The following is a 26,899-nucleotide window of genomic DNA, read 5'->3' on the forward strand; positions in this document are numbered from 1 at the left end:
ATTAGCAGCATGACTGCTGATCATTTATTCAGCATGTGTTTAGGAATTTTTCTTTTAAGCTATGGCTCACTGGACACATCCATAAAGTTAGAGAATGTGGGTGCTTTCTAGTAGTGTGGGTCTGTGTTGAGCCCCTCGGCAGTTTAGCGTTAATCTGGGTTACCAACTAGGTGTTGACAAATGGAATGGCAGCTTCTAATTTTATAGACCTTAATACATTAGGAGTAGGAATTTGCTAATTTTAACTACTGCATTGCAAAAAAATAATATTAAATTATAGCCTTTTATTATCAGAAAGAACGGAATCCTTTTGTTTACTTGAATTAGGTATTTGATGTAAACTCAGAAGCTTTTGGTGATGGGATTAGCTAGAGGAAATTTTTTTTAAATATATTTTTATTGATTTTTTATAGAGAGGAAGGGAGAGGGATAGAGAGTTAGAAACATCAATGAGAGAGAAACATCGATCAGCTGCCTCCTGCACACCCCTACTGGGGATGTGCCCACAACCAAGGTACATGCCCTTGACTGGAATCGAGCCTGGGACCCTTCAGTCCGCAGGCCGACGCTCTATCCACTGAGCCAAACCGGTTAGGGCTAGAGGACATTTTATAGGGTCCAGCAGTATCTTTGTTCCCAGGTGGCCACAGCCAACCCGGCTAAATTAGCTACGGTGGCCGAATAACCTTCCCTCCTTCAAAGTGTTACATGCTATGGGTGTGCGTCATGCAGGGTGCACAGGGCAGCCTGTGGGAACGAAGTAAGCAGACTGCTGTGAGACAGTCACAAATCTCGATAAGAGTGCTGCTGATTCGGAGCTGAGATGAAAGACAGCATCCAGTCCCCAGGCAACACTGAAACAGCCTGACATGGGAAGCTTGTCTGCACATACATGACCGTTTCACGATTGGCTTTGTTCTCACGCTTTCCTTGTCTATGGGCTGCATTTCATTTCATAGGAATTTTGGTCCTTGGCCTCCAGTCAATTTAGCAAATACTGTGGATTTGTAACTCATGATTCACATTCCTGTAATCATACATTTCTTAAAATTAGTCCAAGTAAGAATACCAAAATTGAAAACAGTCTTGAAAACTAGTACTAAGATTGTCTGCCTTAGACTTTTTTACCACCCAAGAGGCTTAGCAACTCAGCAAGTCTTCTAAGCACATTTTTTATTATAAAAGTACTAAAACCACATTACCAAAGGGAAAATGGAAAGTTGTAAGATTACCTAAAATCCAATATGCTAACCCAGCCATTATTAGCATTTTACATGTTTCCCCGGTGGTGGTGGTTTTAGTTGGATGTAATAGTGTGTAATGTACATACAGTTTTGTGCCATTTTTTTTTTTTTTTCATTTAACAGCTTGCTTGTCAAACCGGCCCACAGAACCCCTATAATGTGCTGGGGTCTCAGGGTGGTGGGGGAAATAGAATATGAAGCCACAGAGTGTGTTTCCCTGGACTGTTAATGCCACAGACATGACAGTCTTTATATAAAAATGTGTATGAATGTATTTCAATTTGTGTGAAGTTTTCCCTTGGGATCAGTCCTGTGGGGTTGACTTTGAGTCTCCCTGGGACTTTGGTCCCCTCTCCTCTACCCACCAAAAAGGCTTGAAAGGAAACAACAGGCAGTGTCTGGCGGGTCTGCGTTTTAGACCCATCGTCGCTAATGACTCCTTCATGTCCCATCTGGTGGCGACACGATGGCCGCCCGCTGAGCGCAGTTTGCGATCTGTGTTATTTCCCGTGTTCTCGTTTGCGGAGTGCTGCCAGAAACAGCGGTGTGAATATAACTTGTTTTGTGTTTGGTATTGTCGCCTTAGGATGGATTTCCAGAAATAGATCTGATGGATCACATGATTCCTGAACATTTGTCTTTCTTTTGTTTCTGTGAGATTTTTTAAAAATATATTTTTAATGATTTCAGAGAGGAAGGGAGAGGGAGAGAGAAATTAAAACATCAATGATAAGAGAGATTCATTGGTCGGCTGCATCCTGCATGCCCCAGACTGGGGATCAAGCCTGCAACCCAGGGATGTGCTGTGACCAGGAATTGAACCATGACCTCCTGGTTCATCGCTTGATGCTCAACCACTGAGCCACGCCGGCCGGGCTCTGAGAGATTTTTTGAGCCAGTTTAATAGGTTTGAGCTAAATTAGGTAGGCAGTTGTTTTTATCTTCTATATTTTCCCTGTCACCTGCACTTTGGATTCTTTCTAGACATTTGATCTCATATACCTGTCAAATCCTCTGATGTTTACTGGCAGCTGGCTAATAACTGAAAATCGCAGATGATTGGGGGGAGGGGGGGGTAAGGAGTGTCTGATTCTGCCTCCAGGCACGTGCTTTGTATTTTAATAGTCCTGTCCCCCTGCCTGTCTCTCTAACATTCAGAACCGGGAAGTGCTCAGCAGCTCGCCACCCAGCACTGTCTGACCTGGCCCCATGCTGGCCCCAGGAAGCCATCCGAGGCCTGTGAAATGAGCTCACCAACAGCACCGCTTACTGCACCCCATAGGATGCTGCAGGAGGGAGACGCTAAGTCGGTTTGTCCTGTGGAAGCAGGGAGTGGCGAACTCTCTTAGGCTTTGCCACATACATACAGTCAGTGTTGCACAGACTTTTTTTTTTAACCCTTTAAAAATGTTAAAATCATTGTTAGCTTGTGTGCCTTATGCAGGGTTTCTCTGAGCGGCCCCCGTTTGTGGACCCCAGTATTAAAGGGCTCAACATAGACCACTGAATTGAATAAAAGGGCTGGCCAGAGAGAAGACTCAACAAAGGGTGTGTTCTAGGTGTCCAGCCCCCCTGGTTCTGCCTCCTCTCCCTGGCCCTCTGGCCCTTTTCCCTTCTCTTGCCCTTATTCTAGAAGGGATCTGAAACAACACCAGGGTGTAAAAAATTAACAGCTCAAGTGCTGTTTCTTCTAGAGCAATTTTCACTCTATGGGCCTGTAATAAACATTAGTGTAAGTGCCTCCTAAGTGCCAGGCCTAGTCTGAGAATGTGGGTTCAGAGACGATAAAGACAGTCTCTCCCGGGGAAGGGAGGGAAGCTAGTGAAAAGCACCGAGAGGTAAGGTGCCGTATCCAATGACAGCGGGGTGATACAGAAGTGAGCTGATTGGGGAGGAGGTGACGGTGGGCGTTCATCACAGAAGGCTGTGTGGGACATGAATCCACCAGGTGCCGGTGGAATTGTGGAGGGAGCCTGGAGGGTCTTCAAGGCCTCAGGATGGGATATGCAGGGCCTGGATGCTGAGACATCCGTTGGTTTTCAGGAAACTCAGTCCTTCCGCTGGAGACCCCCTTTGAGAGGGGACACAGCCGGAATGAGTCATGAGGGCTGAATCATGAGGCTTGGGCTCTGCTCTCTGTGAGTCAGCCCCGGCTGCCATATCAAAATACCACAGTGAACGGCTTAACCCACAGATTTATCGTTCTGGAGGCTGGAAAGCCCAAGATCAAGGTGCTGGCTGATCCAGTTCATGGTAAGAGTGCTCTTCCTGGCCTGCAGTGGCTGTCTACTAATGCCATCGCATTCAATATATGAATTTGGAGGGACACACACATTCAGTCCATGTCAGGCTCTAACCCAGGGGTGGGCAAACTTTTTGACTCGAGGGCCACAATGGGTTCTTAAACTGGACCGGAGGGCCGGAACAAAAGCATGGATGGAGTGTTTGTGTGAACTCATATAAATTCAAAGTAAACATCATTACATAAAAGGGTACGGTCTTTTTTTTCAATAGTTTTATTCATTTCAAACGGGCCGGATCCGGCCCGCCAGCCGTAGTTTGCCCACGGCTGCTCTAACCTGTAGGAAAAGAATTTAGTGTAGCTATCCTGTTTTATAAAAGGAACCAACTGATCATTTGTTTGAAATACTCTGACAAAAAAAAAAGTAAGGGGCTGTAGCAGAGGACATAAAAGAATGGTAAAGCAGTAAATGTTGAGACTGGGTGATGGGTAAATGGAAGTTCATGATTCTGCTCTAACTTTTCAAGTGCTTGAGAACTTCCGTAATAAAAAAAGTATTTTTAAATCCTAATAGGAATGTGGAGAATAAAGTTGGAAAGGAAGAAACTTGAGCCCTGACCGGTTTGGCTCAGTGGATAGAGCGTCGGCCTGTGGACTCAAGGGTCCCAGGTTCGATTCCGGTCAAGGGCATGTACCCTGGTTGTGGGCATATCCCCAGTGGGAGGTGTGCAGGAGGAAGCTGATCGATGTTTCTCTCTCATCGATGTTTCTAGCTTTCTATCCCCTTCCCTTCCTCTCTGTAAAAAAATCAATAAAATATATTTTAAAAAAAAAGAAACTTGAGGCAGAGAGAGGAGACAGATCACCCTGCAATTCCTCCAGGCAGAGTGACGAAATGTTGCATTCAAGCTCCTCAGCTGGCTGGCCAGGTAACTTGGAGGTTTGGATAGACATAGCCAAACTGCCGCCCCAAAAGGCCATTCCGGTTTATAATCTTTCCAACAGTTTATGAATGCACCTGTCCCATTACACCCTTGCCAACAACAAGTATCATGGTCTCTGATATTTGCTAATCTGATAAATAACTTTTATTGGAGTGTGGTGAGCTTATATTTCCTTCAGGTTTACAGGCATAAAAAGCGAGCTGCTTTGATGATAACCACGTGTCTCTGTCTCTTGTTCTCTCTGCTCTGTCCATTATTTGATACAGCTTTTCATTTTCAGCCGATTTTCCTGTAGTGTATCTAAACACATTTCCTATTTCTTTTCCGTGTCTTTGGACATCTAACCATTGATGATACTGCTTTTGTCTGCTTTCTTTGAGAATGTGTCACCACCCTGAGCCCTTCATGGGAGAAAAATTAGACAATGAAACCCAGCCAGCTAGGAGATGATTGACATGGAAACTCAGGAATTGAGGAGCCACGGTAAGCGGACGGGGGTTGGCCATAGAATAACTTTGCATATAGAACTAAGATGAAACAAATACAGGATCATGGTTGCAAGACAGGACAAAACTGTTAAAAATCCTGACAAAGTAAAAATCATAGAAACCAAAGACTCTGGAGGCTGGAGCCAGGAGCCAGGAGCCGGGAGGCCGCCTCCCTGAGAAGAACCCAGCTCATCTTTCAGAGCAAGTCAGGCCTGTCTAAAATAGAAACGGCTCAGGAAGCCGCGAGGCTTCGCTCGCCATGGTTCCCAGCCTGCTGATTCATTTCGGTGGGCTTTATTAGGAACCAGGGTCTTCTGGGGGAAAAACAACAACACAGTTATTTAACTGAAGTTTAGAAATCCTTTCATTTTTACCTCAGTTTCTTTTTATCAATTAAATTTAATAATTTAATGCTTTGTATTTTTAAAAGTGTCAAAATAAGTTCTTTTATGTCTGACAGGCTCTTGTACAGAAAATACTTTGTTTTAATTCTCTCCTGAGGATATTTTTTCCATTGATTTTTAGAGAGACTGGAAGAGAGGGAGGGATGGGAGAGAGAGAGAGAGAGGTCGCACCCCAACCAGGGCAGAGAATCGCAACTGCAACCCAGGTATGTGCCCTTGACTGGGAATCAAACCCAAGACCCTGTGGTGTGAGGGCCAATGCTCTAACCACTTGAGCCACACTGGCCAGGGCAGAAAATGCTATTTTTTTTTTTTTTAGTTAACATTTAAATTTTTAAAAATTATTGTAAAATTTAAACAAAATTTTAAATCAAAGCTTTAAAATGTTTTTATATTCAATGTTTTTTTATAGTCAATCTTTTAAGAAATCTATTTTTTTCTTAAAGCCTTTTTGTAAATATTATTAATCTATTTTAAAATATATTTTATTGATTTTTGTTTTACAGAGAGGAAGAGAGAGGGATAGAGTTAGAAACATCGGTGAGAGAGAAACATTGGTCAGCTGCCTCTTGCACACCTTCTACTGGGGATGTGCCCGCAACCAAGGTACATGCCCTTGGCCGGAATTGAACCTGGGACCTTTCAGTCCGCAGGCTGACGGTCTATCCACTGAGCCAAACTGGTTAGGGCATTAATCTATGTTAAATTGATTTTAGAGAGAGTCAAGTAGAGAGAGAAAAAGCAACAACATTGATTTATTGTTCCACTTATTTATTCATTTATGGTTGATTCTTGTATGTGACCTGAGCGAGGACAGAACCCTCAACCTTGGTGTATCAGGGTGATACTCTAACCAAGTCTGCTACCCAGCTAGTGCTTATTACTCTATTTAGTAGTCATATTTTAACGATCACTTCTAAACTTAAAAAGTAAAATTTTATTGGACATGCATTTCTTAGTGAGATGTATTAGAACTATTCTTTTCAGTTAGTTTTTATATTCATGAGTGAATATTACTTAAGGGTAGAACAGTTCATGAAAATTAATAGTCAAAAAAAGAGAGAAAGCATAGATCACTATCAGGGATGAATTTGGATTTTGAGGGGCCTAAAGCTTACAGAATTAGGAGAGCTCATTTTAACAACAACAACAAAAAATGCAGAATTATGAATTCTAAGTAAGGTATATAAAAGTGAATATTATTTAGAATGAGAAAAAAACCTTACAGATTTTCAAAGCTGGTAGATACCATAAACCTCCTCACAAAATCCAGAAAAATAACATAATATTTTTATTAACTGCTTGACATACCTCCATATGTGTCAGGCAGTAAATAAAAAAACTTGTGGCTGCATACCTTTCAATTGCTTTGTGACGTGACAATTTTGTAGTACTATTTTGCTGGAATATAAAGGTACTTCAGTCTTTCCCCTTGCATGGTTGGTCAAAATTTGTTCTTTGATAGGTTAGATACCTTAAAAATGTGACTTCACACACAGATGTCCTTGCTGTTTGTACTACTGCCCCAAACATAGGTATTGTGATAAATTTTATTTCACACGATTCCCATCAAAAAAGAAAAAGTGAACCCATGTTTAATTGCACAGGCTGCACTCGGGAGTACATTCCTGCAGGAGAGGAATTCCTCGTCCAGTACGGAGGGGAACCAGATCCTTTGCTTACAACTTTTCATGACTGAAGGAATTTCCCACCAACTAGCTTCTGGCTTTGTGAATTTCAAAACCTGCTTCCTCTTTTCCTCCACCTACTTCTGGTGCCACGCATCTCAGGACATGGTCATAGCATGTTTGCGGCCAAGTCACATGTTTGTGGCCACATCACATGTTCACATTTCGTGTGCAAACGCACAAAAGGGGTGAACTGGGGAAGAAAAGAGGGCAGTTTCCTTGCACTTTTCTAGGTGGTGCAGACCTAACTGACCACCTGGACTCCCTGGTGGGAGCCGCCCAGAGGGTTCCTGGGCCGAGGAACAGCTCCCTGGCTACTCTGTCCTAGGAGGCTGCCCCCCGACCCTTACCCCGCCCCCCGCCCCCAGGAGCAAGACCTACACTCAGGGATCAGATCCAACCTCTCCACCTGGGCACCCTGAGCCTTTGTTTCTTCCTTCCTTTTAAACACTGGCTTTGAAATCTCACGAATCGGAGCCCAGGCTCCAAGCATATCTTGATGTTTTTAGTTCCTCACTAGCCTTGCCAAGGTTTTTATTTTTAAATGCGGGGCTTAAAATACATCGTCCTCAGCTCAGAGCCAGCCAGAGGCAGCCAAAGTAAAGCACCGTCTTCTTCAGAACATATGGCCAGTCACTGCCGCGGAACGAGGGGGTGCTAAGGAGAGAAAGGAGGCTGGTATGAAATAAAAATGCAGGTTTAGTGCATGGAAATTGGCAAAGCCTCATGCCACCAAAAGCTGTTTTCAAAGAGAGAATTTTTAAACTATAGAGTTTGTGGAAAAGAGGAAAAAAGCAAAGGGGTGGGAAAGACATTCCCAAAACTGACCTAGGCACTAGGGACCTGGATGTCCTATCTGAGCATGGACACAGGAAGGGAGGGAGCGGTGTCACCAACAAATTTAGGACATGATTTAGGACGTAGCTGAACATGTACACACTGCTCTTAGTGAGGTTCATCTCCAGGATGGGCCCTCACTCCGCCTGAGTGGTAACTTCGTTCCTTTTCTCTCTCCCTTCTCTTTCTCTGGCTCTCAGTTCCTACCACCTCCCTTTTTCATTGTGCCACTGGGTCCTTGAAAGCATCCTGATTGTACCGCCAACTACACAATTGCAAACTCAGGTCATCTACACGCAGGGGACAGCTTAAACAGCTTATGGCGCTTGAACCATTTTGAAGGTTTATTTTTCAGCATCTTTTGATGTTCTCTGTATATATTTTTTTTGTCTCAGTCTTTTGATTATTTAGTCTAAAACCCATAATGCTCCCCCCACGCTTTTAGCATGCTGGGAGTTTCCAGGTCTCTCTTCTGCTTCCAGTGAAGCTACAGTTTTTATTATTGTTATTAAGGATTTGACCACGTCGAGCAGGGAATTTTAAGTAGTGTTGCTGGGTAGTCGACGTTTTAGATACCTGAATTTATTATTGGAGCTAGTGTCATTAGAAAAAAAACGTGCACAACAAAAGGGGACCGTCGGTGGTGTAATTGTAGAGGCATTAGGTTAATATATAATGTAGAAGTCTGTGTAATGGATAGTTTTTATTCATCATAAAATTTTCAAATGACTCGCAGATGTGCAGCCCTTGCAGCTGTTTCTCCCTCGCTAATGGCCTGAGGCTCTGACTCAGAGATAGTTTGTGCCAATGGATTCTGGCAAGGACGATGGTTCTTGTGATCCTCCCCCGGAGGAAATCATTCATTGTCAGCAGGGGTGATGATGACAAGCCCATAAAAGGCTGAGTGGGGAGGGGCTGGTGAAGGAAGAAGGCTGGACCTTGGCATGTACGGAAGGCTGTTTGAAGCTGATTTCAAAAAGAAATATATTGACCCCAAAATTCTTACCATTGATTTACTGACTTCAAAATTCTTACCGTTGATTTACCCAAATCTGTTTCTATTTACAAAGTCTGCTTCCCCCACCCCCCACCTCCCCTTCTCACCACCACCACCCCGCCTCCTGCCCAAAGCAGGGCTGCCACAAACATCAGCTTGAAGCTAGAACTACAGTTTGGAGAGGGAGCTCCCTGCCGGCGCCCACTGCGCCCTCACCTGCTGGTGCAGAAAGCGTCTGAGTTCCATTGCATAGACCCCATGATGTTCCCCATCACACCGGCCTCCAGGGAGGAATGGCTCAAACTTGACCCCGTAGGAATCATCCCAGGGTGCTAGCAAAAATGCCAATCCCTGGCTTGGGCTGTCAGGACCAAACATGCCAGTAAGGAGACTGGTTTTATTCTGGCTGCTACAGGAAGGAGAGGCCGCATCCAAAGATCAGAGTCCTGCCAGGGTGGTCTCGCCTTGAACTTTTATGGAAAGGCCGGACTAGTCCCAGGTAGGGTGACTTAGAGCGTCAGCGTCAGCAACAGCAGGCCGTCTCAGGCAGTTAGCTAACAGGGAAATGCGCATCGCTGTGTCCAGCTGGTTTCACGGAACAACGCTAATCTCAGCTGAGCATTCATGAGACAAAGAACAGGAAACTGGGGCGGGCGGGACTGGGGGGTCCCCGGTGTGTGAGAGGCATCTTCTGGGAGTCCTGTCCGCATTGTGAGGAAGAGCAGACAGCAAGTCTTACCTAAATTACACGGGGAAGTGAGGGGCTCTCTGGGTCGCTGTTTCCCAGGGGTTCAGCTAAGATTCATCCTTTTCAGCGCCACTAATGTGTATTTTGGACAAATGCCTAGTGACTGGAGACAGGTGGAAGCGACCAGACTTTGAGCAACTCTGGGGGCACTGGAGTGGTGCAGGTGCTGCCCGTTACTCCAATATCACTTTGCCATTTCTTGGTTGGTGTTCGCTGGCCCGTCTCCTCTCACCTGAACTTTCTGACCAGCACCACCCAGGATGTCCCTGAGACAACCCTTGGTGCTGGGTAGGTAGCAGCCGCTCCCAAAGGGCACAGGCTACCTCCTGCTGCCTTCTCCCCATTCCTGTGCCTGGCCAGGGCCAGCGGACTACAGAAAGCACGCAGACCAGGCAATCTGAGGACACTACCTGGCACTAGCTCCGAGCTGTGGCCTGTGGCCAAGGGATGCTGCAGTGCTAGTTCCTAATGCCTGGTTACCAGGAGCTGTTTGCCCATCAAGGGAAGGACAAGGCAGGGAGCAGTTCCCAGAATCTGGGAGGCAGGTGACAGCATGAAGCTGGGAGGAGGGACCTGACTCATGGTGACCGGGTATAACCCCACACACACTTTCCTCCCACCCTGTGAATGCTGACAGTGCCTGCTGTTGGCCAGCCCACCTGGAAGCCTGGAGGAGGGAGCTCGGGGAGCAGCCTGTGCAGGTGGCCCTCAGGGCACAGAGCAGGTGGGAGAAAGTGATTGTAACAACGTGTGTTATCCAATAATTAAAATCTAATATGACTGTTTTAAAACATAAATAAAGCAATAACAGAGAGAAACGCTGGACTGTTTGTGACCCAACCCTTAGCTCAGGAGGGGCTGGAGCTCCTTCCCTCGAGGTGCCTGGGACTGTGCATCGCCTGTGTGGCCAAGGGGAGAGGCCCCCAGCCCCCCGAGGCGCTGCGTTGCGATCTGGGGGTGGGCGCAGGACTGATCGTGACCAGGTACCTTTGGGCCCAAGAAGAGTGTGCTGGGCTGAGCAGAGCGATTCTGACACCAACTCCTGAGCCTAGTGCGGGCCCACGGAGTGAGGGCACAGCCTCCCACAGGCCTGCCTCCATTCTAGACCCACCCAGACTTGAAGGGGTCCAGGCCACTGGTGCTTCTGGCCAACTGGAGACTAGTTTCAGGGGTTCCCACCACCTTTTCTGGTTCAATCATTTGCCAGAATGACTCAGAACTCAGGAAAGCACTGTAGTTTTACCATAAAAGATACAAATCAGGACCAGCCCAAAGAGGGGACCCACAGGGTGAGGTCTGGGCGGCCTCCAATGCAGAGCCTCAGGTGCCACCCGTCTGGCACATCCACGTGTGTCTCCAACCAAGAAGCTCCTATGGATTTCCCATGGGAGTTCTCATTGGGGATTTATCACAGGGGCACGATTGAACTACTGGTCACGTGATTGACCTCAATCTCCAACTCCCCTCCCCTCCCTAGAGGTCAAGGGGTCAGCCTGATTTCAGTTGGCTCAAAGTCCCAGCTCTCTGAACCCCTGATGGTCTTTCTGGCTTCATGCGCCCTCATCCTGAAGCTATTTAGGGGCTGTCAGGACCCACCTCATTAGCATAGACTGGTGTGGTCTGAGGGGTTAAAGGCTGCCTCCGAACTAGGGACAAAAACAGGCCAAATCCCTTGCTATACTAGTACAACAGCTTCCAGCAGCACCACAGGGGATGAAGGAAATTCCCAAATCACCTCTGAGAGCTGCCAGGAGAGTCACACACCTGTGGGGACAGTGGAGGGTGGTGACATGCCTGGCCCATGTCAGGGAAGGCCCAGGTACCCAAAGCTCAAAAAGAAGTCAGGAGGAAACCCCAGACATTCAAGGTGTCTCAGTGGGAGACGGTCTTTGCTGTAAGTCCTCCTTGCAGGAATGTTAGCTTTGCCAATGCAACAAAACAAGTATTTCTAGAGCTGCCATTGACCGGAGGTCGCACATTTATTCTTTATGACTCCATATGTTTGGATTTCAAATAGCATTCTTCTGAGTAAATGTCACTTTGGGGATTTAACTTCCTTATTCTTTAAAGGGACTCTGATTTATAGTTTCAGGAAATGAACTCTTTTAATTTATTTAAATACTCAGGGGCTGAGATAAATCCATCTATGTAAGTAATCTGTTTGAATATCGTTGCCACAGCTGACATTGTGTGGGTGACACACTCTGTGTGTAACTGAGGAAATCAATTTGGGGATAGTTTGATTTCACTTATAGAATCAGTGTTAGGATAGAGGGAATCGACTTCTGGCACCTTCCTTCCCCACAGACTTGCTGTATTCTTTTGGGTGAGATTCTTAACATTTCAGTGCTTCTATTTTCCCATAAAATACAATTAATAATGCTTGCTTCTACTGCAGTGAAATAACATGATATCTGGGATTTCTTTTAAAGTACTTAAGGGGGGAAGAGGAAGGATGGGAAACAGAAGAAATAAAATTGGCAAAATATTAATAATTTTACAGCTGAATGATAGGCATACGGCGGTTCATTATTCTCTTCTCTCTACTTGTGTGCATGTGAAATTTTGTTTTTAAAAAAGGTCACAAAATAATAACACCTGCCATTCTCCCGCAGAGAATGCGTGAACTGCATCCTGTCCTCTCAGCACCTCTGGAGGATGCCACATTAACACAAGCCCGAGCTGTTACTCTGCGGCCCTCAGGTTATTGCATCACACCTTGAGCGCCGTTGACAAGGAGACAGAAAATAGATGAGGGCCCAGGGGAAGAATGGCATAAAAGAGGAAGATAAACCTTCCAGAGCAGGGATGCTACCCAGAGGAATTTATCTTCGAATGACAAGCAGGAGGCCCATCTGGGCACACTGGTGATGTAGGAAATAAATCTGCAATATATCAAAAATATATTGCCTCATAGCTGACAATTTATTTCTGAAGTTCCATGTGTGTAATATTTCCAGTCTCCTAAATGGTAAATAATAAATTTTTATTTATAAATCACCAGTTCCCAGATGAGCACACTGAATAAAAATAAGCTGTTACAGAAGCTGGTTAATTTCTGCCAACCGACACCCAGTAACAGTGATTTACTGAGTTTGGGGAATCAGTGAGCCAATGGGGGAAGCGAATACATTGAAGAAGTTGTGGCCATCACAGCACAAAGCTTATATTGTGGAAAGTGCAGTGGCATTGTATAGAAAGATACAGCATTGAACTGTGTGCTGTAAAAGTCATCAACATACTGTCCCAACCTGAAAGAAGTACATTTGAGAAGACATATTGTTGGCTTCCCACAAACCCCTGAGCTCTCTATAATAGTATAAGGAGAATTAGCTAAAGACTAGTAATACAACTGCTGTAAAAAAAAAAACAACTCAGAAAGGACCAGAATGCCTCATTGTTATGTTGAAAACATGCCTCCACTTTCTGGATGTATGTTTGCCTCAGACTGTAGCACTGGCTGGGGGAGGGGAGCACAAGGTTTCATTCCTCTCAGCCTCAGTGATGGGATCCACAACTTGTTATAAACAAATTATTCTGTAGCTCAAGGACTCCCCGATTTTCCTAAGACAGAACATGAATAATCATGAATGTACAGAGAAAGTCTTCAGTAATTCAGGGTCGCTGATGACAGGAACAAGACAGGAGCGGGCGCTGATCTTTGTTAACAAACCCTTTGGTCAAGGGATGATCAGATAGTGTGAATAAGGCTTACAAGAGAAATCTTTGAATAAATAAGAAATAGTTTTAAAAAGAAAATTTGGGGTCCTGACCAGGTAGCTCAGTTGGTTAGAGCATTGTCCCAAAATACCAAAGTTGCAGGTATTTTGATTCCTGGTCAGGGCACGTACAAGAAGCAAGCAATGAATGTATAAATAAGTGGAACAATGAATGAGTGTTTCTCTCTCTCTCTCTCTCTCTCTCTCTCTCTCTCTTTCCCTCCTTCCCTCCCTCCCTCCCTCTCTCCCTCTCTCCAAAATCAATAAATTTTTTTAAAAGAAAAATTTGAGCCTGGCCAGCTTGGCTCAGTGGTTGAGTGTCGACCTATGAACCAGTAGGTCACAGTTCAATTCCTGGTCAGGGCAGAGGCTCAGTCCCCAGTGTGGGGAGTGCAGGAGGCAGCCTATCAATGATTCTTTCTCATTATTGATGTTTCTATCTCTCTCTTTCTCTCTAAAATCAATAAAAATAAATTTTTAAAAGAAAAATTTGAAAACCTTTACATATAATTACCCAAACCTAAGCTGATTATAAAAGACTCCATCTCGTTGTTAAACAGGCTTCTAACAATCCTTATTAGGCAAGAGTTTGTGTTCCTTGTTCATATTGAAAGTAGAAAAGGAGACAACCAGCACTGGGATGAGGGCTTGACCTTGTCTTCATTGCACCGTGGGCTGCAGCGGGCCTTGTCTGGAAAGTTTTTTCCCCTTAAAATGACCCAGATTCCTGCTGGCTCTCGAATTTGTGAGCACATTTTGTTTTCCGGTAACAAGTTTATTCTTTAGTCTTTGCACTGATTCTGGTTAATATTTGCACATAACAAAAGTTTTTTATTTATAGACAAATATATGTGAATGCAGCAAAACAAAAGTGCTGCCCAGCCCAGTAGGCATCGAGAGAAATGGTGACACGGCCACCAAGAAGGCTGCTTTCTGACGGAGCTCACAGGTCCAACCCAGGCTTTGTTCTCTCTCTCTCTCTCTCTCTCTCTCTCTCTCTCTCTCTCTCTCTCTCTCTCTCTCTCTCTCTCTTTGAAAATCTGCTGCAGAAAACGAAACTCCGATGTCTCCAAAGATGGTAAACATTCCGGAAGATTAGGAAAATAGCCAAGAATGAGGGGGCAAGAAGAAGAAATTTTTTTTGCTTGATACTCCTTTTGTTGTTGTTGTTGTTAATCCTTGCCTGAGGATATTTTTCCATTTCGTTTTAGAGAGTGGAAGGGAGGGAGGAGGAGGAGGAGAGAGAAACATAGATGCGAGATACATGGGTGGGTTGCCTCCTGCACACACCCTGACCAAGGCCAGGGATTAAACTTGCAACCCAGTTACGTGCCCTCGACCGGGAATCAAACCTGCAACACGTCAATGCATGGGCCGATGCTCTAACCACTGAACACATCAGCCAGGGCTTGATGCTCCTTTTTGTGCTTCGTGCTGGCCCCAGTGCAGGAGGGCAGTGCATCAGCTCTGCTCCCTCTCCCTTGGGCATCCATCTTGGGCCCCCCAGGCGGGGCCACAGCAGATCTGTGTCCCTGCAAAGGTCAGTGCAGCCAGCTGGAGTACAAGGAGGTGGCAGAGGGACCCTCAGCCAGACCACTGAATCTGGGTCCCTTTTCCTCCCACTCCCCCACCCCCACTCCTCCTCAGCCAGGTGGTGGATAGAGCCCCTCCAGGTGGGAGTGTCCCAGTGGGAGGTCGTGGAGCAGGGGGGGGGGGGGGCGGAGGCTGAGAGGGCAAGAGGGTAACTCTCTGAAGGGCACACTGACCACTGTGGGCAGACAGGAAGCAGCACTACAGGGCTTGAAAGCATGTTTTCTGTGGCTGATCCTCAGCTTATGATCCTCATAATTCTTCTAGACCAGCGGTTCTCAACCTGTGGGTCACGACCCCTTTGGCAGTTGAACGACCCTTTCGCAGGGGTCACCTAAGACCATCCTGCATATCAGATATTTACATGATGATTCATAACAGTAGCAACATTACAGTTATGAAGTAGCAACGAAAATAATTTTATGGTTGGGTCACAACATGAGGAACTGTATTTAAAGGGCCAGAAGGTTGAGAACCACCGTTCTAGAAGAACCATGGGGTGAGTGGCTAACTCGGACACAAGCCTTCCAGGGTTGTCCACAGAGGCCTTGGCCATCCACGGTAGAGGAGGAGGAAATGGTGCAGAAAATAAAAGAAGCATGCCTGCTCTCCGGATGGCCTCAATGTGCCATCATAGAGGTCTAAATAGAGGGGAAAGGGAATACTGTCTTTGTCAGCATTCTCTAGAGCAGCGGTTCTCAACCTGTGGGTCACGACCCCTTTGGGGGTCAAACGACCCTTTCACAGGGGGTCGCCTAAGACCATCAGAAAACACATATATAACTACATATTGTTTTTGTGATTAATCACTATGCTTTAATTATGTTCAATTTGTAACAATGAAATTGGGGGTCACCATAACATGAGGAACTGTATTAAAGGGTCGTGGCATTAGGAAGGTTGAGAACCACTGTTCTAGAGAAACAGAACCAATCAAATAAAAATATATGTGTGTATATATATATGGATCTATATCACTATCTGTCAAAACACTGATTTAAGGAATTGGCTCATGCCATTGTGCATGCTGGCAAGTCTGAAATTTGCAGGGCAGGTCGGCCGGCTGAAAATTCTGGTAAGTGTTGATGTTGCCAGGGTCTGCTGGTAGGATTCTTCAGGGGACCTCAGGGTGTTTTCTCATAAGGCCTTCACCTGATTGGATGAGGCCCACCCACATCTTGTAGGGTAATCTGCTTTACCCAAAGTGTACTGATTTAAATGTTAATCTCATCCAAGAAATGCCTTCAGAGAAATATCTAGATTTGTGTTTAGTCACACAATTGGATACTCTAGCTCAGCCAGGTGGACACATAACACTAACCATCACAGATACCAAAGCTCAGGAAATAGGCCGTGCCTAGTGCAGCTGCACACACTTGTGTCATTTCACGGTTCTGGCTTACTGTGCTTCCCGGTTCATAGGTCAACACTCAAGGACAGAGCCACACCAACCAGGCGAGGTGGGAATGTTTCTGCAAAAATGAATGGTCAAGCCAGGTGTCACTCAGTGGTTGAGCCTCGACCTATGAACCTGGAGGTCAGGGTTTGATTCAGGGTCAGGGCACATGCCAGGTTGTGGGCTGGATCCCCAGTAGGGGGCGTGCAGGAAGTGGCCCATCAATGATTCTCTCTCATCATTGATGTTTCTCTCTCCCTCTCCCTTCCTCCTTGAAATTAATATATATGTACATATTTATATACATATATACACATCCTATCTAATAATAGACAAACATGGTAATTGACCGTACCTTTGCTACGCCTCCCATTGGCTAATCAGCATGATATGCAAATTAACCACCAACAAAGATGATGGCTAATTTGCATACTGCGGGCAGGGCGGGACACCGGGAGCCACCATCCAGGCCCCCGTGTGCGACCCCAGGAGCCGCCGGAAAGCCAGGCCGCAAGCAAGGCGATCCCCCGGGACTCAGGAGCCCCCTTGCCTGCAGCCGTGATCGTGATCGGAAAGCCGGGCCACAGGCAAGGCGGCCCCCTGGAACCCAGGAGCCCATTGGCGAGGTCTGCAGGCGAAGCAGCGATCAAGCTATGAGGAGGGGGTGGGGGGGCAAAAGGAGCTACAGGAGCAGTTCTGGCCGGAGACTGAAGACTCCTGCCGGAGCGAGGAGCAAAGACTGAAGGCTCCAGCTGCAGCGAAGACTGTGTCCAGAGCGAAGATGGAAGGCTGTGGCCAGAGTGAAGGTCTGGGTCCCGGGTGCCAGAGGAAAACTGGTGCTGGCAGCCAGGGGAAAGAAGGCCTATTGCATGAATCTTCGTGCAACGGGCCTCTAGTCCTATATAATAAAAGTGTAATATGCTAATTAGACCGGCATCCTTCCAGACGACCTTCCAGACAAGCCTGGGCTGCAAGGGAAGCATGGGTCCCAGGTGCCAGAGGGAAGCCGCTGGGGGAAGGAAGGCCTATTCTTGCATGAATTTTGTGCATCGGGCCTCTAGTATATATTTAAATGAATGGCCAGTCAGACAAACCCCATGCCTCTGTGCTAGGGCAGGTGATGACTTCCCTTCAAGTCTTGGAGAGCAAGGCCACCGGCGGGACCCATGGGTGCACTGCGGCAGCCTGTGAAAGTCCACCTGAGATAGGCGACACTCTCCATGTCCCCCAGGGAAGCCGCTTCACCTGCTGACAGGCCTGCACGGGTCACCTGGGGGACAGGTGTACTGAAGGCAAAGCGCCGGCCGGACCAGAGGCGTGCCAGCGTCGGTGGCTGGAACCCGCCTGCCGGGGACAGACGGAGCCCAGGGCCAGGCCAGTTGTTGGGCAGAGACAGCCGGCGACAACTACCCCAGCCGGGAGCACATGACCGCACCCGCTGTGCGGTCCGGGCTCGCGTCCACCGGGAGGCGGCGGGGGCTGTACACAAAGGGGCGCGCGCAGGCCGAGCGGGTTCGGAGCCGGCGCCCGTGAAGCCAACCTCCAAGGACCTCTGAGGGCAGCGCCAGTCGGCCCGGGCCCACCTGCGATGGGCGCGCGCAGAGGGGCTGGTACCTCCTTTCCCTACGGTTCCGCCCACCCAAGCCCGCTGCTCAGCTCTCTCCGGCCGCTGGAGAGCGAGCGGAGGGGGCGTGGCGCGCGCCCAGGTCACGCCTTCCGCTGCATAGTCATGAGGCGGGAAGCTCGGCGGGCTGGGGGCGGGCCCTGGCTCGGGCGCGAGGCGGGTGCGGGGCCGGCCGCCGCCCGCCCCCGCCTCGTTCTCCACCCCCGGAAGGCAGGCCACGCCCCGCGCCGCTGCGGCGCAGGGACGGGGCGGGGCCCGAGTCTGGCGGGCCCCGCCCCCTATCTGAATATTGATGCGGCGCGCGTCGGCGTCGCCCTCCTCCCATTGAGCGAGGCTGTGTCGCGTGGCCCAGCGTCGGCGTGACGGTTGGACGCGGGCGCGGCACTGCGGGTCCCGATTGCTGCAGCCGCTTGTCAGTGTGATGAAGATTGGCACCCAGGTAAGCTGTCACTCAACCGCTCCGCCGCCGCCGCCGCTCCGCCGCCCCGTCCCTATCAATCACGCTGGCCCGCCGGCGCCGCAGCCGCCGCCCCGTCGCCACCGCCTGGGTCTCCCTGGGCCGCAGTCGCCCGGGAGGGCCGCGCCGGACCCGCCGCCCGGGGCAGGGGGCGGGGAGGGGGTGCTTGTGGGGGAGGGGAACCAAGGGCTCGGGGAGGGGCGTTGTCTGCTGGGCAGCCGCGGGGGCGCGCCCACCTTGTTTCTCAGTGTGGGTTTACGGACGCGGAAATTTCTGGAAGCCGCCGCCGCTGCCGCTCGGGGCCCGTTGTGAGGCGCGCGCTCTTAACCGCTCCTCACGGAGCGCGGCGCGCGCCCGGGCGCAGGCGGGGGCGGGGCAGGGGTGGGGGGCGCGCGGGCGCAGGCGGGGCGGGGCCGGCGTGAGGGGCGCGGGGGCGCGCGGGGGCGGGGCCGGCGTGAGGGCAGCGCGGCCCCGCGGTTGGTGCGGCGGCCGCGGGGGCTGCTCCGCGGGGCGGGAGGCGGGAAGATGGCGGGTGCGGCGGTCGGAGGGGCGCGCCCCGTCGACCCCGTGCGCCTCGGGCGGTGCGGGTACCGCGGACCCTGCGGGGGTTGGCGGGGTGGGGGCGGGCCCGGGGGTGCGGACCTGCGGGGGAGCCGGCTGCAGCCTGACGGGGTGCCGGGCGCGGTGTCTCAGGCCGGGGTGCGGGTTCCTGGAGTTGGTGACGAAGGGGTCGCTTATCATAAACGGCCGACTGAGTGAGCGGACGTGTCGGACCTGGCCGGGCGCTCGCCGGAACCTCTCATTCCTGTGGGAAGCGGTCGTGAGTCACGGCAGGAGAATTGGGAAAGTGGAGCCTGTTGATTTCTTCCTGCGGCTCTGGAGGTGCCCTGAGCGGCCCTGCGACTCCAGTTGGGGTCTCCTCCTCGGGGGGCCCCTCAGTGCCTGGAGGTGCTGCTCGCGTTGGAATCGTGGCCGGGGACGGAAGGCACCCGGGGGGCGGGGGGTCCTTAAGCAGATGTGCGTTTGGTGAGTTTGATCGCAGCCTTGCAGCCGTCCAGGATGTATCTGACGTGTCAGCTATAATTTAACTTAATAATTTAGGTTGTAAGAGTTGGCTTTCTATAAAAAGCTACTGGGTTTTTTCCCCCTTAATAAGTGAGCGCTTCCACTTGAGGGTAAACGAAACCTTCGGCTTCAGTTGGGTCTAACTGTGATTTTTCTGACATCGGAAAAGGAATATTTACACCATGCATCATGTTGAAATAAATTACAGAATACGTTATACAGTACATTCTAGCTGCTGCAGAGGAAGGCCTGAGGTGAAGTTTGCAGGTAGTTGGTGGTGATGCACCCGAGCCTGGCGCATTGATTGGGAAGATGGCAGCCTGCCCGTCCACCTGCCTTCCCTCGCTGCCCCCGTTTCCCGAGTGGAGAGTGGCGAGCGCGTCACCCCCTTGGTGTTTGACGGACTGTCCCGTGCACGTTGAGCGACGCTCACTGTCCGGTGCCTTCTGCCCAGCAATAAAGTGCGCTTCCTGCTTTAGACTGGAAACCGGCCTGAAACGGGGCTTGACCCGAGGGTCCGTGCTTGTGCCTGACGGTCAGCAGGTTGCATGTGAACCATGCTGGGTGCAAACCTGCCCCTAGTTTACATCCCTTCGCATCCGTGTCAGCTGTAACTTCAGAAAAGCACTTCATGAGCAGGAACATTCTGGTTAGAACTTTCACTTTTGTTGCAAATTATTAAGCATTTTGAGACCGTTTAAAAGAAAACCCTGAACTGCTGCTGATGCAAGCATCGGCCCTTGGGCGCCTTTCCTGTGTTCCCCGGCCTCTGGGCTCTCGGTGAAGCCGGTGTGGGTCAGCGGTGTTCAGCCTTTCTCCTCGCGTGGCACACCAAAAACTACATTTTCTGCCAATCAGACAAAAGATAATTGGTTTAACTTTGATTCATTCACACCAGACAGCTATTGTGTTGGCTGTTTTCGTTCCTTATTTGACAGTAACGGGAAGGGGTCAGTGCCCCTGACTAGTCAGCTATTGCATGCTTTAAAAATTCATGTGGCGCACTGTTGAAAAAAATCAGTTTTAGATAAAATAGGATCAAGAAGAGAACCCATTATTACTGAAAAAAAGTTACCAAAATATCGAACCAAACTGGTGATGAAGTTCCTCAGTGCGTTTATTAGCTGAGTTAGTAACAGGCTGAGCCCTGGCTGTAGCAGTTCCTTTGCAGCGGTGACAAGTAACTGACAACTTGAAATTTCTGAAGCAACTCTAGCGCTTTGTGAAGATATTTGTGGTTTCTGTTGGTGAAAAAGCTACAGGTACTGGTTTGGCTCAGTGGATGGAGTGTCGGCTTGTGGACTGGAGGGTCAGGGGCATGTACCTTGATTGCGGGCACGTTCCCAGTGGGGGGGGGGGGGGTGCAGGAGGCAGCTGATCGATGTTTCTAACTCTCTGTCCCTCTCCCTTCCTCTGTAAAAAATCAATAATTTTTTTTTTTTAAAAGCTACAGGTACTGCTGGAATGCCAAGATTTTTAAAAAATTTTTAATGATTTCAGAGAGAAAGGGAGAGGGAGAGATAGAAACGTCAATGATGAGAGGGAATCATTGATCAGCTGCCTCCTGCACACCCTACACTGGGGATTGAGCCTGCAACCCGGGCATGTGCCTTGACAGCGAACCATGACCTGGTTCAGAGGTTGACACTCAACCACTGAGCCACGCTGGCTGGGCTGGAACTCCAGGATTTAATGTCTACCCTCATAATTGAGTGAGAACTAGATTTCAGCCAGAGATGATTACAAATAAAGATGTGATACTTTTTCTCAATCAGGTTCACAGACACCAAGTTCAGAACTTCTGCACCAGAACTCGCCTTGCCCTCAGCCCATCCGTTAGTAGGAATATGTGTGTGCCCTGTTTTCCTTCCTAAAATGATTGTACTGATGACATTGGGGAGGAGAAAATAACAGTTCAAATAAGGGAAGTCAAAACTTAGCAGGCTGGGGTCACAGAGGGTGAGGGTGAGGGAAGCTGCAGGCGCCACATGGGGGCACTGTCTTAGACCATTGGGACAGGCCACACACAGCTGTGATAAGTTAGCCTTCTATTTTGTACAAGCTGTTTAAGAAGACACTGTTAGGGAGGAAAATCATCCTCTACCCTTCAAGTTCTGGCTGGAGTAATAATCAAATTAACAGAAGACAGGTTAGTAGGAGAAAAGCAAATTAAAGTTTAATAACATACTTTGGAGAGACCCAGGAACACTAGTAACTCGCCAAAATGATGGAAGCCATCATCTTCAGTACCATCTTCAGCCAGTGACAAAAGATGACATTGGGGGTGGAGAGTCTGTTACGGGAGGTTCCCAGGCAAAGAACAGAAAACCAGCCTAAGGTTTTTCTGCAGCTTTAAGTCCCTGCCTTCTCTGACAGTGAAAGCAGGACAGGTACGGTGAGGGAACCCCCTTACAGATGGAGGTTGCCCTTACAAATGTAATTGAGTTTTACAGAGGGTAACTTCTGGGTTTTCAGAGCTTCTCCCAGGTCTGCTGTTTCTTAAAATTAAGTAGCCTAAAATAATCAATATGCCAAAGTGGGATCCCAAACTCTATTCTCCATCAATATAGGACATGGAAATACAGTGTAGAAAAACATTTGAACTGGAAATCTTTAGAATAAACATTCAAGGGATGATTGGCATTTGGTGGAAGGCCTGGTTGCAAAGGTTGTCAAGTGAGGCTACTGCATCTGCCACGTTGTCCTGCCCACCAGAGTGTGTGCAGAGCACCGCCAGCCCCCAGGTGCCCTTGTGTTGGTGTGTTGCCCCCCTGCCAGTCTGTTCATTTTCTGGGAAGCTCACTCAGAGGGTCACATACTCTCACAGCAAATGTGCTTTCTGACAAGGTGGCTTCCAGCTCCCATCCCAGGGACCTAGGAAGGAGACAACGTAGCTTTCTAACTCTATGTAGGATTCCTTGGGAGAAGGTTCAACAGCTTTTTCAAAATCTTGAAAAGGGTTGAGAGACTGAGGGCCTGTAAGCTAGTGAACATTTTGGATTCATTTTGTTGTATTTCTCTAAGTGATAGGATTTAGTTATCCTGACAGGTCCAGCTATCAGGCCCTGCCTTCCCTTTCTTAGAGTAAGCTGCTCATTGTGGATTGATGGTGCTCCTGTCTTGGGAAATTTTTCTGCTCAGGATGATGCCATCACCATAAGGCAGGCATCTTTGGCACGCCTCTAGCCCAGTAAAGCCATGTGAGGTGAGGCTATGGGCATGTTTACTGGAAATGCTGCTTTTCTTGTTTGCCACCTGTGGCTGACACAGAATGACTGGCTATTTAGTCAGGTCTCAGGATGGCAGGGAGCAGGCTGACTTCCAGTCCAGGAGTCTGTGGTCCAACAAGGTTAAGGAAAATCGAATCTAGTGGGATTGCAGGGATCACCATAGTGCTGGGCCTGGGGGCAAATTTTGGGTCCTGGCAGAGTTTGGCTGCCCACATGGGGTCTTGGCCCTCCCTCTCTGTTGGACTCTAACTCTCCACTGTCTGCTCCTGCACACTGTCAATTGCATGTTCTCCACCCCCCTTTCAGCTTGGGCCCAGCTCTGCCACCTCATCCTCTTCCTCTTTCCCTCCACCCCACCTAGGAGCTGCCTGGTCCTGTCCCCAGGAACGGATGGACTCCTGCCATCTACACAGCTGCCCCCTTTCAGCAGGGTCCGCAGTGGGGTTGGGTCACTCAGAAGGGACTGTGGATTGATAGGTACTGTGATTGCAGTTTCCAAAAACAGCTCATTATATTTTGCAAAAATAATGCCTCAATGAGACCTTGCTAATCTTTCAATACATGTTATATTTTGTCTAAGACATTTTATCAAGATTTGTACTTTTTGCATCAAAAAATTAGGAATTTAATTTTGTATTCTTCTAAATTCAGTTATGTGTTTATGTATGCTTTATTTTATTTTTTTTTTATTGATTTTTTTACAGAGAGGAAGGGAGAGAGATAGAGAGTTAGAAACATCGATGAGAGAGAAACATCAATCAGCCGCCTCCTGCACATCTCCTACTGGGGATGTGCCCGCAACCAAGGTACATGCCCTTGACCGGAATCGAACCTGGGACCTTTCAGTCCTCAGGCCGACGCTCTATCCACTGAGCCAAACCGGTTTTGGCGTATGTATGCTTTTTTAAAAACTTTTATTTCAGCAGAATTTCCTGCAGCATAAGTGGAAATACCTCTGCAATTCTCTAGAGCAGCAGTAAACCATGGCACTGTTGACATTTGGCACTAGAAATGTCTGTGTGGAGGAGGCTGTTCCGTGCATTGTAAGATTTTAGCAGCATTCTTGGTCCCTACATACTAGAGGCTAGTGGGATCCTAGCCCCAGTTGTAACAATAAAAAATGTCTTCCGATATTGCCCAATGTCCCTGGGGGACAAAAGTCTCACCTGGTTGAGAACTACTGAACTAGAACAGCATTTCCCAAGATGTACAGAACCCAAGTTTAGTGGGATATGTGTACATTTTTATGTATTAATCAGTTAACCTATTTTGTGTTGTATTTCTAGCCAGCATTATTATATTACTACAGGCCTGGTGCACAGATTTGTTCACCGGTGGGGTCCCTCAACCTGGCCTGTGCCCTATCACAATCCGGGACCCTCGGAGGATGTCAGACTGCCAGTTTCTGCCCAATCCCCGCAGGCCTGGCTGAGGGACCCCACCGGAGCACGAATCCGTGCACCAGGCCTCTAGTATACATGTAAGATCTTTGGTTAATCTCTTCCCACCTTCCTCTCTCCCCCCTTCCCTCTGAGATTCTTCAGTCTGTTCCGTGTTTCCATGCCTGTGTGTTGAGCATCTGCCCACTGGTGGTCAGTGCACATCATAGCTACCAGTCAAAGGGTCACTTAGGCTTTTATATATATAGACTAGAGGCCCATTGCAGGAAGATTCCTGCAAGAATAGGGCTTCCTGAGACCCGAGCGAAGCAGAGAAGGGAGCGAAGCCCACCGAGGCGGGCTTCGCTCCCTTCTCTGCTGCCTCACTCCCTCACTTCGCCCTCGGCTCCTTCCCTTCTCCATTGCCTCAGCTCCCTCCCTTCTCCGTTGCCTCGGCTCCCTCCCTTCCCCCCTGCCTTGGCTTCCTCCCATGACCTCTGCTTTGCCTCCCTCCTGTGTCCACTGCCTCCCTCCCTCCCTTCTCCACCACTTTGCTCCCTCCCGTGCCGCTGCTTCAGCTCTGCTCCTGTCTCTGCTCCCTCCGATCCGTTCCCTTCTCCAGTGCTTGGCTTCCTTCTACATTGTCTTCAGTCTTCATTGGGCACCTTTGTATGCAAATTAGCCGCCATCTTTGTTGGGTTAATTTGCATGCTCACTCCTGATTGGCTGGTGGGTGTAGCGAAGGTATGTCCATGCCTAATGTGGCAGAGTCTTTTGAGCATCTCATTTTTTATATTTTCTGTGTTTATTTTATCCTCCTCTGGCCTAACAAGCTTAGTCAGATCCCAAGGGACCTAGGTAGGATGGTATCACTGCTGGGCCCATTTCTAAGGTGCTGTCCCCCAGCACAGACAGTGCCCTAGGAAGAAAGATTGTATGTGGAAGAGGGCCCTTGCCTTGAAGGAGTGGGGTTTCTGTTTTTCATAAAACATATTCATTGACCCTTAATAATAAATACTACATGAAAGTGTGAGTATCAGCTTTTTAATGATGCCAATGATAGTCAAGGTCTAAAAAACTGTGATGTGAATTGAAATTCTATCCAGCTATGCTAGACCAGCCAGCTCAGAATTTACTAAAACAGTTCCTAAAACACCTTTTGTGGTTAGAGTTTTACTATGTCTTTAGTGAACATATGTGGACTTTTGGCTTGGAAATATATTTTTTGGACAAATTTTGTTTTAACAGAATGTAATGTTTATGATTTTTAATTTTTTTGTTAATCCTCACTTGAGCATATTTTTCCATTGATTTTTTAGGGAAAGTGGAAGAGAGAGGGAAAGACAGAGAGAGAGAAACATTGATGTGAGAGAAACACATAGGTTGGTTGCCTCCGGCACAGGCCCTGACTAGGGCCTGGGCCGGGGAGGAGCCTGCAACCAAGGTATTTGCCCTTGACTGGAATCGAACCTGGGTCCCTACGGTCTGCAGGCCAACGCTCTAGCTATTGAGCCAAACCGGTTGGGCTCTGATTTCATTTGAATATTAAACTTCAAGTGGTACCTCCCCAAGCCTTGTTTGAACAATGAAGTGATTGCTTGGCAAATGTTTTCCTCAGAATGTGTTATTGGCTGAACCTCAGTGGGATGGGGGATATGAATGAAGCCAGGATAGAAGAGAGGTGACAGGTGGATGACAACTCACTGAACTGTAGTGATGGACAGTTCATTGTCCTAAAAGGTATCTTGGAAAATCTCCCTTTTTTTTTTTTTTGAGTATAGAATTTTGACAGTTTTCTTGGAATCCTTGACAGCTTTCTTTATTAATAATATTAGCAGGTTTAGTTTGGAAAAATATCATTAATGAAATGTTTTGAGGAAATATTAGTAGCCACAAAGAAAATGTCTGTTGCAGCCCTAACTGGTTTGGCTCAGTGGATAGAGCATTGGCCTGCAGACTGAAGGGTCCCAGGTTCGATTCTGGTCAAGGGCATGTACTTTGGTTGCAGGCACATCCCCAGTAGGGGGTGTGCAGGAGGCAGCTGATCGATGTTTCTCTCTCATCGATGTTTCTAACTCTCTATCCCTCTTCCTTCCTCTCTGTAAAAAAAATCAATAAAGTATATTTTTAAAAAAAAGAAAGAAAGAAAATGTCTGTTGCAAATGTCTCTTGACTCTTGTGTCCCCAGTCACATCCTGGCTCCTTAACCATCTCTCTTCCAGACAAGCAAGCTAAAGTTACCGTAGACTTTCTTGCATTTCTGTTAGTGGAATTGATTGTGCTCATCAGTTAAAGCAGCTTTCGAGAGCAGCTCGGGAGTTGCCCTGCTGAGAGGGAAAGTGGCTAGGTGTGGCAGCTCTGAGCTTTACTGCATTGTGCCTGTCTATAGATTAAATGAAAAATGCAAAAGACTTGATGTCCCCAAAACTGAGTTATAGAGCAAATTAAAAAAAAAAATGTATTGATTTCAGAGAGAGGGAAGCATTGGTCAGCTGTCTCCTACACACCCCCAATGGGGATCAAGCCTGCAACCCAGACATGTGTCCTGACCTGGAATCAAACGGGTGACTTCCTGGTGCATGGGGTGATGCTCAACCAACTGAGCCACATTGGCCAGGCTAGAGAGCAAATTTTTGATGGATAAAAGAAGTTATGAACATGTCTCTTTGGACAGCTATATTTTAGGCCGTGAGTTGGCAAATTGTAGGCCTCTGGGCCAAGTGCCACTAGAGCCACTGTAAAGGAAAAAGAATACACAATAGAAACAGTATGTGGCCTGCAAAGCCTAAAATACGAATTAGCTGGCTCTTTACAGAAAAGTGTGCTGACCCCTCAGTCATTTTTAGC

At 48.1% G+C, this 26,899-nt stretch overlaps 1 protein-coding gene across 9 annotated transcripts in view; it reads left to right on the forward strand.

The window, feature by feature from the left end:
- Positions 1-18,209: 18,209 nt before the first annotated feature.
- PKNOX1 (PBX/knotted 1 homeobox 1) overlaps positions 18,210-26,899 on the forward strand; it is a 61,506-nt gene continuing 52,816 nt past the window's right edge. For 5 of the 9 annotated variants that reach the window (XM_059686553.1, XM_059686548.1, XM_059686555.1 and 2 more), the window contains exon 1: positions 18,211-18,360. The gene's annotated coding sequence lies outside the window, so the exon portion shown is untranslated. Of the gene's footprint in view, positions 18,361-19,022; positions 19,405-26,899 lie in introns of those variants that run through there. The other 4 variants (XM_059686552.1, XM_059686558.1, XM_059686551.1 and 1 more) reach the window with 3 other exon arrangements.

Source organism: Myotis daubentonii, chromosome 3, assembly GCF_963259705.1.
Source record: "Myotis daubentonii chromosome 3, mMyoDau2.1, whole genome shotgun sequence".
Taxonomy (NCBI): domain Eukaryota; kingdom Metazoa; phylum Chordata; class Mammalia; order Chiroptera; family Vespertilionidae; genus Myotis; species Myotis daubentonii.